General features: G+C 35.2%; 1 protein-coding gene across 2 annotated transcripts in view; it reads left to right on the top strand.

The window, feature by feature from the left end:
* Nucleotides 1-3,415: 3,415 nt before the first annotated feature.
* Nucleotides 3,416-8,994, top strand: part of LOC131435780 (nuclear receptor coactivator 6) — a 126,189-nt gene continuing 120,610 nt past the window's right edge. For both annotated transcript variants that reach the window (XM_058603992.1, XM_058603976.1), the window contains exon 1: nt 3,416-4,116. The gene's annotated coding sequence lies outside the window, so the exon portion shown is untranslated. The remainder of the gene's footprint in view (nt 4,117-8,994) is intronic.

Genomic DNA, 8,994 nt, shown 5'->3' with positions numbered 1-8,994 from the left:
TATGACGCTTTTCCATAGTGGTGTGCGTTTCGCGATGCACAACCAGAGTTGCCAGGTTATTTTTTCAAATATCTGTCAAAACTCAAAAATTTATCTGGATTTGTCTGGGTCTACTATATACAAGGAAATTTTTGCCGGGCTTCATTTTCAGTGAACAACAAAAAAATAAAAAAGGTTTATGTTTGAGGCATTACTCTTCGCAAAACTTTCGAGGTAAAACCACAAGCTTTCGAAACTTTGGATAAATTGCAGTAATAGGTCTAATTTGCAGTTAGGCCCTTTTGTCGTGGCACTATCGAATTCACGCCACCTTTCAATATCCACTTAAAAAAAATCAGGCGAACTATGAAAAATAGAGTATTCATTTTAACACCAGACGAAAGAGAAAACTTTTCTTTATCGTTTACTGTTATTACTTGTTCTCAGCGAGTACCGAGTCTTTCGGAATTCCTCTTCCACACAGAGAAAATTATTGTAAAAGTAACTAAATTTTGTTTTTACAAAACTATTTATTTTATTACGTGTTATGAAAGGTTATGCAGGTTTAGTAATATTTTGAATTATCTATACATACACTTGAATTGTTGAAAAGCTACAAGGAAACGAAAGAACCACATAAATTTTCCTTCTAAAACACGTGCAAACTTTCTAGATTATCCACAGAAAAGAAAACCTCTCTGGTTTGTAAGCAATAAAATTGATAATGTTTAGAGCAACGAAGGCATTTTGGCCCGGTTATGTTAAATGTTAAAGAATGGAACAATCTTTAAAATTCTAGGAATTTTAGTTGTATCATTACACAAATGAAATCATAGGTAAAATAAACCAATTTTTTTATAAACATATAAAACATGATTGTATCTACAATAATATTGCCAATAAAATTAACTCAACTTTTGTTGTCATGTAACAGAGTGTTAATTTAATCAATAATAAAAGCCATGAAATCACAGGTAAACTTAACCTTTTTTTCCTTGATAGAAACATAAAACATGATTGTATCAACAAATACAACTGCCAATATCAACTAAACTTTCGTTGACATGTAATAAAGGGATAATTTATTTCAATAATAATATCAGCCTAAAACAAATCATTTTTTTTTGTTATCCAGGATCCGAATTTTGTTTCAAATCAAACAGATATAATTGTTGATGTAGAAAGGAGAAATTTGTGCAAAACAATCATATTCTAGCTTGAAATTAACATATATTGTTTTTAAAATTCTTCTGACTGACTTTGTTATTTTAAACAAGCTCCAATGTGTTTCTGAAAAAAAATTTCTGAAATTCTGAACATTTTTTGTCAATAAAAATACCTATGAGTTTATTTATTTATTTATAGGGTAACAGAGGTATTTTGGCCCACTTTAGGATTGATTTTATTTTGGCCCACTTTGAATAAATATCCACCAAATGTTGTAATATCTTTGAAAAACCCTTCTGCAAAAGGTAATTTAATGTAATTTATGTAACATGAGTTACTTCACATCAATTAAATCCGATAAAATCGATAAAGTTTGTTATTTGGGCCAAAATATATGGAGTGGCCAAAATACCTCTGTTACCCTATTGGAACAAAATCAGTTCAGTTTATAGTCGCAATTACTAAAAACTTTGCACTATTCAATGTTGCTCCAAGCGATGTATAAAAAAATATTACCTCTTATATTCCTGTATTAACTTTGTTCATTTCTATCAAAGAGTCTGACTTCAATGCTGATATACTGAGGATGAATGCAAATTGCGTTCGAAATATTAGTATCTGTCTGTCACTATTGCGTAATAATATAACGAAATAATTTAAATTCTTGGTTGATTTTTCAAAAAGCCGTAAGAGCACGTGACAGTTCCTCTTCGTTTACTTGAAATTAACAAGGTTAAGTAAAACTCAACTAATATGTCAAGTGGTACGTCGGATGTGAATAACTGAGTGAGTTTCCATCGAGAATTCTTTCTCCTAGTAGATATTTACTTATTGGCCGTAGAAATAGAGAGAACGGATAAATAATCAAAATTAGTGTATATCCGAGTGCGTAGCTTGCCTATTTGTCCTGTTTGAGTAAGTCTTATATTATTTTAATTCACGTTTTAATTTGTTTTGTATAATTTTAGTTTCAGGAGTTCAATAATTTTCTCAATGAATAGTGGCCTCAACAATATTACTATAGTAAGCATTAACTATATCCAATAAATTTGGCAAGTAAATTTCATTGATTTTGCTATTTCTAAACAAACCGAAAGTACATCATGTTATACATCTGAATGATTTGAACAAAGAGTAATTTTCTACCCATTCTTACTTAGTTTGTTCCATCTGATAAAACTGGGTTTGCTTCACTCATAATTAAATATATATATATATATATATATATATATATATATATATATATATATATATATATATATATATATATATATATATATATATATATATATATATATATATATATATATATATATATATATATATATATATATATATATATATATATCGTTGAATGAGTTTTTTGGAAATGGTACGAATTATCCACAAAAAGTGGAAACTTTTTTTTAACCGTGTGGTCGTCATTTTCAGTTCAAAATAATTCCGAATAGCATTCCATTCGTCATGTTTTTAATTGAACCGTTGTTTCAGTCAAGTTTAAAATTACGATAAAAAATCATTCACGAAATGCTTTAAAAGCCTTAGCCCTTACAAAAAGTAATGTCATTTTTAATAAACGTGTAAGAGTAGGAGTATCATGAATTCTCTATACAAATTTGAAATACCATTACTTTAGTAATCATTAAAAATGGCATTTAAAAATTCTCGTGTAACGGCCGCTTTAGAAGCACTCAAAAACTTAATTTTAATCTGCTTTTTAAATGGTACGAAGTCGCCGTTACGGGTTTTGATTTATCACATATTCAGTCTAAGTTTATGTATTCAATCCAATCGTATAATTGGTTCAAATGGCTGGTACCGTCAGTAATATCGTAATATCATATTGGAATTTTAAAAATAAAGTCTGATTCTCTAACACGATTTATTTATATTGGAACACTCTATACGCCTAGTGGTCATGGAAAATAAAAAGTACAGTTCCTGAAAATTATGATCATAATCGTTTATTCAGTCTTAGCTTCAATCTGATTGTTCTGCAAATTGTTTTATTGATGCGTTAATGCTGAAGTTTCGATTGTATTTATTAGAATTTCTATTATACTTGGCATCCCTGTCTGATCACATCCATAAATGTCCTGTAGTTATGCAATGTAAGACGTTTCGAAGCGTCTGTCGTCGTTGCCAACTGCGCTGATGCCAAACAGACGACAGATTCAAAATGGCGATATCGGGCCCACCAACACATCTGGAGGCCTCCGCTCGTTGCCAACTGCTGCAAGCTGATCTCGTCTGTGTAGTGGTCGAAGAGAAAGCAAAAAGTTGTGCTGTGCGTTTTGACAACCTCTGTGTGCCACATACAAGCACACGACCGTACAACCCCCGTGTGCGAGCGACCTGAGCTGGTTTGGTTCCGAGCAGCACTCGTAGTAAAATCGGCAAATTTACCCTGTAATCTAGTGTTCCAAGAATCAAATGTTCGCGCGTTGTGTAGTTAAGTGTCCAAAGCATACGATGTGGGTCGAGTTGGCCCGTTTAGTGTACCGGAAGCGGTCGGAAAACGCGCTGAAAAAGTGAGCCTTCGCACCTCTTTCGTCGTAGTGGTTAGGCACCAGGTCCCCTTTTTTCGTGTGGGAAAAGGAAAAAGCAGCTTCGATCAGTGAGAAAGTGTGTATTATTCAGCTCACCTGGCGAGAACGGTGAGCGGTGAACAACGCAGCATCAGCGTTTCGTATAAATATAATATATTATACCGTGGAAGTGCGTGATCAAGTGAGCGAGAGTGTGTTCGCGAGTGTGTTGGTTTGGTGTGGTGGGGTGATTAGTGAGGTCCGTCTGGCTAGCTGCTATCAATATTACCATTGCCACTACCACTACTACTACACAACTACGAATTACTGCACTACTACCAGCGATGATCGGGGTTCTTTTTTCCTCGTATGAGAGAATGATGTACGGTGCAAAAAAGTGAAATGAAATCAGATTCATTGAATAGTGGCGAAGACAGAAATGGTAGGTAGCCAATGTTTTGGTTTTATTTATAGAAAAAAAGTATGCCTTCGGTAGTTCCTAATCAGCAAACAGTTTGAGAATTTTTTTTTTGGGAACAGGAATTCTGTTTAGTTTCCGGATGTCTTTGCAATGTTTGGTTTATATACAGAAAAAAAACTTATGCTCATTATCAGCGGAACATTTAAAATTTTTAATTATAGGATCGAGATATTTTTAGTCAAAGTTTTATTTGCACAAATGAAGTCAATTTTTGATTTATAAGATATCTTCTGTAGATTTCAAATAAGAGTCATCATAATGGTAATCGTATTAAGTATCCCATGTTTTTGGATATAGAATTTACTATACTTTGATAATATAGCGGCGATGATGAACGCGAAAAAAATTTCTATTCCAATCGATAGGCCTTACTAACTGCTGGCTAAAAGAGTCGACTTCGGCTATAATCGGCTCCGGAAATAGTGGTCCAAAACTCCATATTGAAACTCTTTTTTTTCTCGGTGAAGGCTTAAGCTATTCGCTCAAACTTTAGTTGAAATGAAAGGTTTTATGTTCGTTTATAATTAAAGCTTGTTCGAGACAAAATTTGGAATAAAACAAGTTTTCGGGTAGTTCAATTTAAAGATGCATTTTTTATTCATTTAATGGAGCATTATTAGTCATTCTAAAACTAATTATAGCTACTTAATAATGTTGCATGCAGAAACATGAAGGGTCTGTGCAGACTTTTGCAACCGATTTCACCAAGATGTCCAAGATTCTCGAAATTAGGTCGCAACTTCGGGCGGTAAAGTATATACGACTCTTTCGGTACCATAAGGATACCATTCACTTTATACTATTCCAAAACACCATTGGCGTAGTAACTAGATGCCAAATCAGGCCAGAATAGCGAGGGAGCGTCATGGCTGCGTAGGAATGGTAACACAAGTGTTAGATATTCAATTTTTTTCGATGTACTGATCATATTAGACTACAACCACAGAATATTATTCTCAACATTTGCTACTTAGCCATTGTAGACTAGCTGGCGCACCTTCTTGCGAACGTTCCTCATTAAATTCCGTACAGACTTCTTGGCGACAAGTTTTGACACTTTTTTCCAATCTTTTTCGAACTGTTGAATGGTTTCGGCTGCCGAGACATGTTTCCTAAGATGTGCCTTCGTTAATGCCCAAAATTGTTCAATTGGTCGAAGATGTGGGCAATTTGGTGGATTCATGTCTTTTGGGACGAAAGTGACATTTTTGGTAGTATACCATTCTACCGTTGATTTCTCGTAGTGGCCAGAAGCAAGATCTCGCCAGAAGACAACAGGAATCATGGGTAGAAGTCGTTTTTGTAAACATTCCTTGATGTATATTTCGCTCTTTATTGAAGCAGTAGTGATGAAGGGTTTCGAAATCTTACCGCAGCTACAAATTGCTTGCCAGACCATAGCTTTCTTACCAAATTTTTCGACTTCAATCGATGATTCGGACTGGCTTAACACTTGCCCTTCTCGCACCGTATAATATTGTGGTCTCGGCAAGGATTTGTAATCGAGTTTCACGTAGGTTTCGTCGTCCATGATTATGCAGTTCAAATTTCCAGCAAGAATCGTATTGTACAGCTTTCGAACCCTCGGCCTGATCGATGCTTCTTGTTTTGGACTACGTTTTGGTTGTTTCTGCTTCTTATAGGTTCGAAGATTCAAACGTTCTTTAGCACGAAGAACATTTGACTTCGAAGTGCCCACTTTTTTGGCCACATCCCGAACTGAAACCTCCTTCTTTTACTCGAACGCCTTCAGTATACGTTTATCCAACTGAGGGTTAGCAGGACCTTTTATTTCGACCCTTTTTTCGGTATCCTTAAAGGTGTTATCCTCATCGAACTTCCTGATTGCATTTCACACGGCTTTTTCACTTACTCCTTCCTTTTTTGCTATCTTTCTCAGTGACTCAGTTCTGCTGAAAGTCCACGCATTTTGAAACAAACTAGTGAAAACGAATAAACAACTGCACAAGTGGTTAGAGAAGAGTATAAACAACAGGACTCAGCCATAAACATTGACAGATTCTGAACCATTGCGAAATGGCAGCGGTTTTTGGTTGCGTCCATACTTTCTGGGACAGTCTTTAGTTTGAAAGTCCGTGTCCATCGTCATTCAAAAACTACTGCACCAATTTTTAATGTGGATGACATTTTTGTTTTCTATATACGGGTGCAAACTAGAAACTCAAGAAAAATACACGTAGAAATGTGGTCAGGTTTTGAACAATTACAGCTCAGTCAATTTTGTATCACCATTTGATTGGAAATATTTCTACGTATTGATTTGAATGTTCATAGCCATGTATTTTTAATTTTATATCATTGAAATGTTGATTAATAGCTAGCAGTGTCCTATTTTGGCTGCAAAAAATCTCCGGCATACCGGATTTCCCTGCCATAGTCGACGGTTTTGAAGGAGTAAGCGATATATCAAAGGGAAAGCAGCGCTCTGATGGTCAATCGAAGCAAAAGCAAAGCTGTTGGAAGCACGCGAATCTACAAATAGAAGCGAAATTATAGCTAACGTTTCAGTCTTATGCGTAGCTTGCTAGAGGTCGGTTGGTGCTACACAGCAAGATAAAAAGTGTCATAAACGATTTGTAGCTTTTATTGGTATGCTCTGATCTTGTGTCATGCAAGATTGGATGAAATTCCATGTTATGTCGTTTCGCCTGAGAAAATGACAACTACCCCAGGGTAAATTTAAATAAAGTTTATCGCTTCAACCAAAATTGCAGAAGGATAGTAATGGTAGAGAAACGCTATAAAAATAACTGCTTGCGTACAAAACTTGAACACAAGCTTGGCGAAGAGAAGCTCAAATATCGATATCCGTATCGCAAGTATGTACAAACATATAATTGCATACATTTGGGCTATTGATGTAATTTCGTCGGCTACAAAACAAATACAAATCACGACTATTAGGTTGTTCGCAACGCTGTTTTATTTCATATTCTACTTTATATCTACAACTGAAACATGTCAATCACGACGCTGAGATTTAGTTCTATTTTTCGAGTACAAATTTAAAACAGATTTAAAACTGCTCGACGAAATTGTTTTAAATTAATGAATATTTGAAACACGAATAGAACACTGTTTTAATTTTTTTTTGCGTGAGCGTCTATTACGAGATCTGAGAGACGAGATGTCAAAGCGTCGAATGACATTTCAGAAATTATCAATATAAGCGTTAAATGTTTTACACTGAATAATACAGTTTCATTTAGAAGCACTCCAGCTCATTATGATCTGTAAAAATATTCATATCGTTTTCGAAATCATTAATTTAGTTTGTTTGTTTCTGATTTGAAACAGTGAAGTGAATAGACACAACACCAATACATTTACAGAAATATATAGAACAGATTTTAAATCTTTCCGTTGAGATCGTCAAGCTCGAGTTTTATTTTTGACAGTTTTAAATTATACAACAGTATGTCATTTTAGAACAGATATCCATCACCGCGTTGCGAATAGCCTTAGAGTCTATATTCTGGGTTCGCGTGTTCGGTGTTGGTTCCTAATAAAGATCAATCTAAGCAGACTCTCGTGCATTTGCGGGTTCAAATGTGTGACGATTAATTGAAAATATCGATCATTAGAAATTTTGGTTGCCTTGTTCCACATCAATGGCTCGAACAAGCCCAGGGGCTGATCCTTGTAGTATTTTCGAATTTTGCACACACTTTCTACATATAAAAAACCAGAGCCCAACGTTTTCCTTTTCGTTGGGGAGGTTTTACAGTAACGAAATGGCGGATTTTTTGGTGAAAAATCAAACAGAAACGTTGGGGTTTAGGAAAACTTCCACTCTAACTACAAAAAAAAACAATTAAATTTTCATTTGTTTAACGTTTCGTCTTCGACTCATCAGTGCATTAGCAGTTTATGTTGAACATCTAATGCCACCTCGTGGTTCTACTTAAACCGCATAAGCAGACATAAAGAAGATGCTTTTCGCATATACCTAAGTGCTATTGTCTATGTTGATATCCCAGACGGAAATAAAATTTTGCGATCACGAACTGAACTCTCGCTAGAAAGCGACATCTAGGGATATAGTAATATTTGCATACAAGCAAACACAAATCCGCCGTGAGGTGTGGTTGAAGATTGAGCTCATGAAGCATGCGAGCGACGGCCAATGAGATGAACTCAATTGCATACCTTTTCGGCTATCAATGGAATTTATCCGATGCAAGCCAAATGTCAAACTAAACTGAACAGAGTCTATGTTTTCAGTTCGCGATCTTCATCGAGTGTTTATATGTAAAAATATGATTTTTTGAATAATACTACACTGAGGTTGTATTTATTAGAAAGAATCGTGAGAAATTTTAGTTCGTCAGTTCGACCAACCCGTTGAAACTGTTTCTTTCAGACAAAGCAATAAAAATCAGTTCTTAAAGGCCTAACTAGCACGTTCCCCACATTGACAATTTTTAATTGTTTTATCATATGTACTCCGGTAACAGCGTACTGCGTCGATCCGAAAAAGTAGTAATCGGAAGGTTCCAACTCTGCACTATGAGGCGGTCTGGGAGGAACTCATCCCTTAATTATTATCAAGAGCTTCATTTGACTGAATCCGCAACGTGTGATCGAACGTTTTTGTGATGGAAAATTACCGACTCGTGCGTACCATAGGGATTTTTAGTTACACGTTTATTGCGTTTCATTCTATACTGCGGTTTCGTCTTCGACTTCTCGGTACATGACAGTTAAACTTGAACTGCTAATGTTACTTAACAGTTCAACTCAAAAGTAATCAGAAAATATGTTCCGTTTTTGTTTTTTTTTACAGAATCCAACCCGAGGAACTTCCAGCCAAAACAA

This window comes from Malaya genurostris, chromosome 1 (assembly GCF_030247185.1).
Source record: "Malaya genurostris strain Urasoe2022 chromosome 1, Malgen_1.1, whole genome shotgun sequence".
Lineage (NCBI taxonomy): Eukaryota > Metazoa > Arthropoda > Insecta > Diptera > Culicidae > Malaya > Malaya genurostris.
Note: the sequence above shows the minus strand (reverse complement) of the source record. Positions and strands in the feature narration are given on the sequence as shown.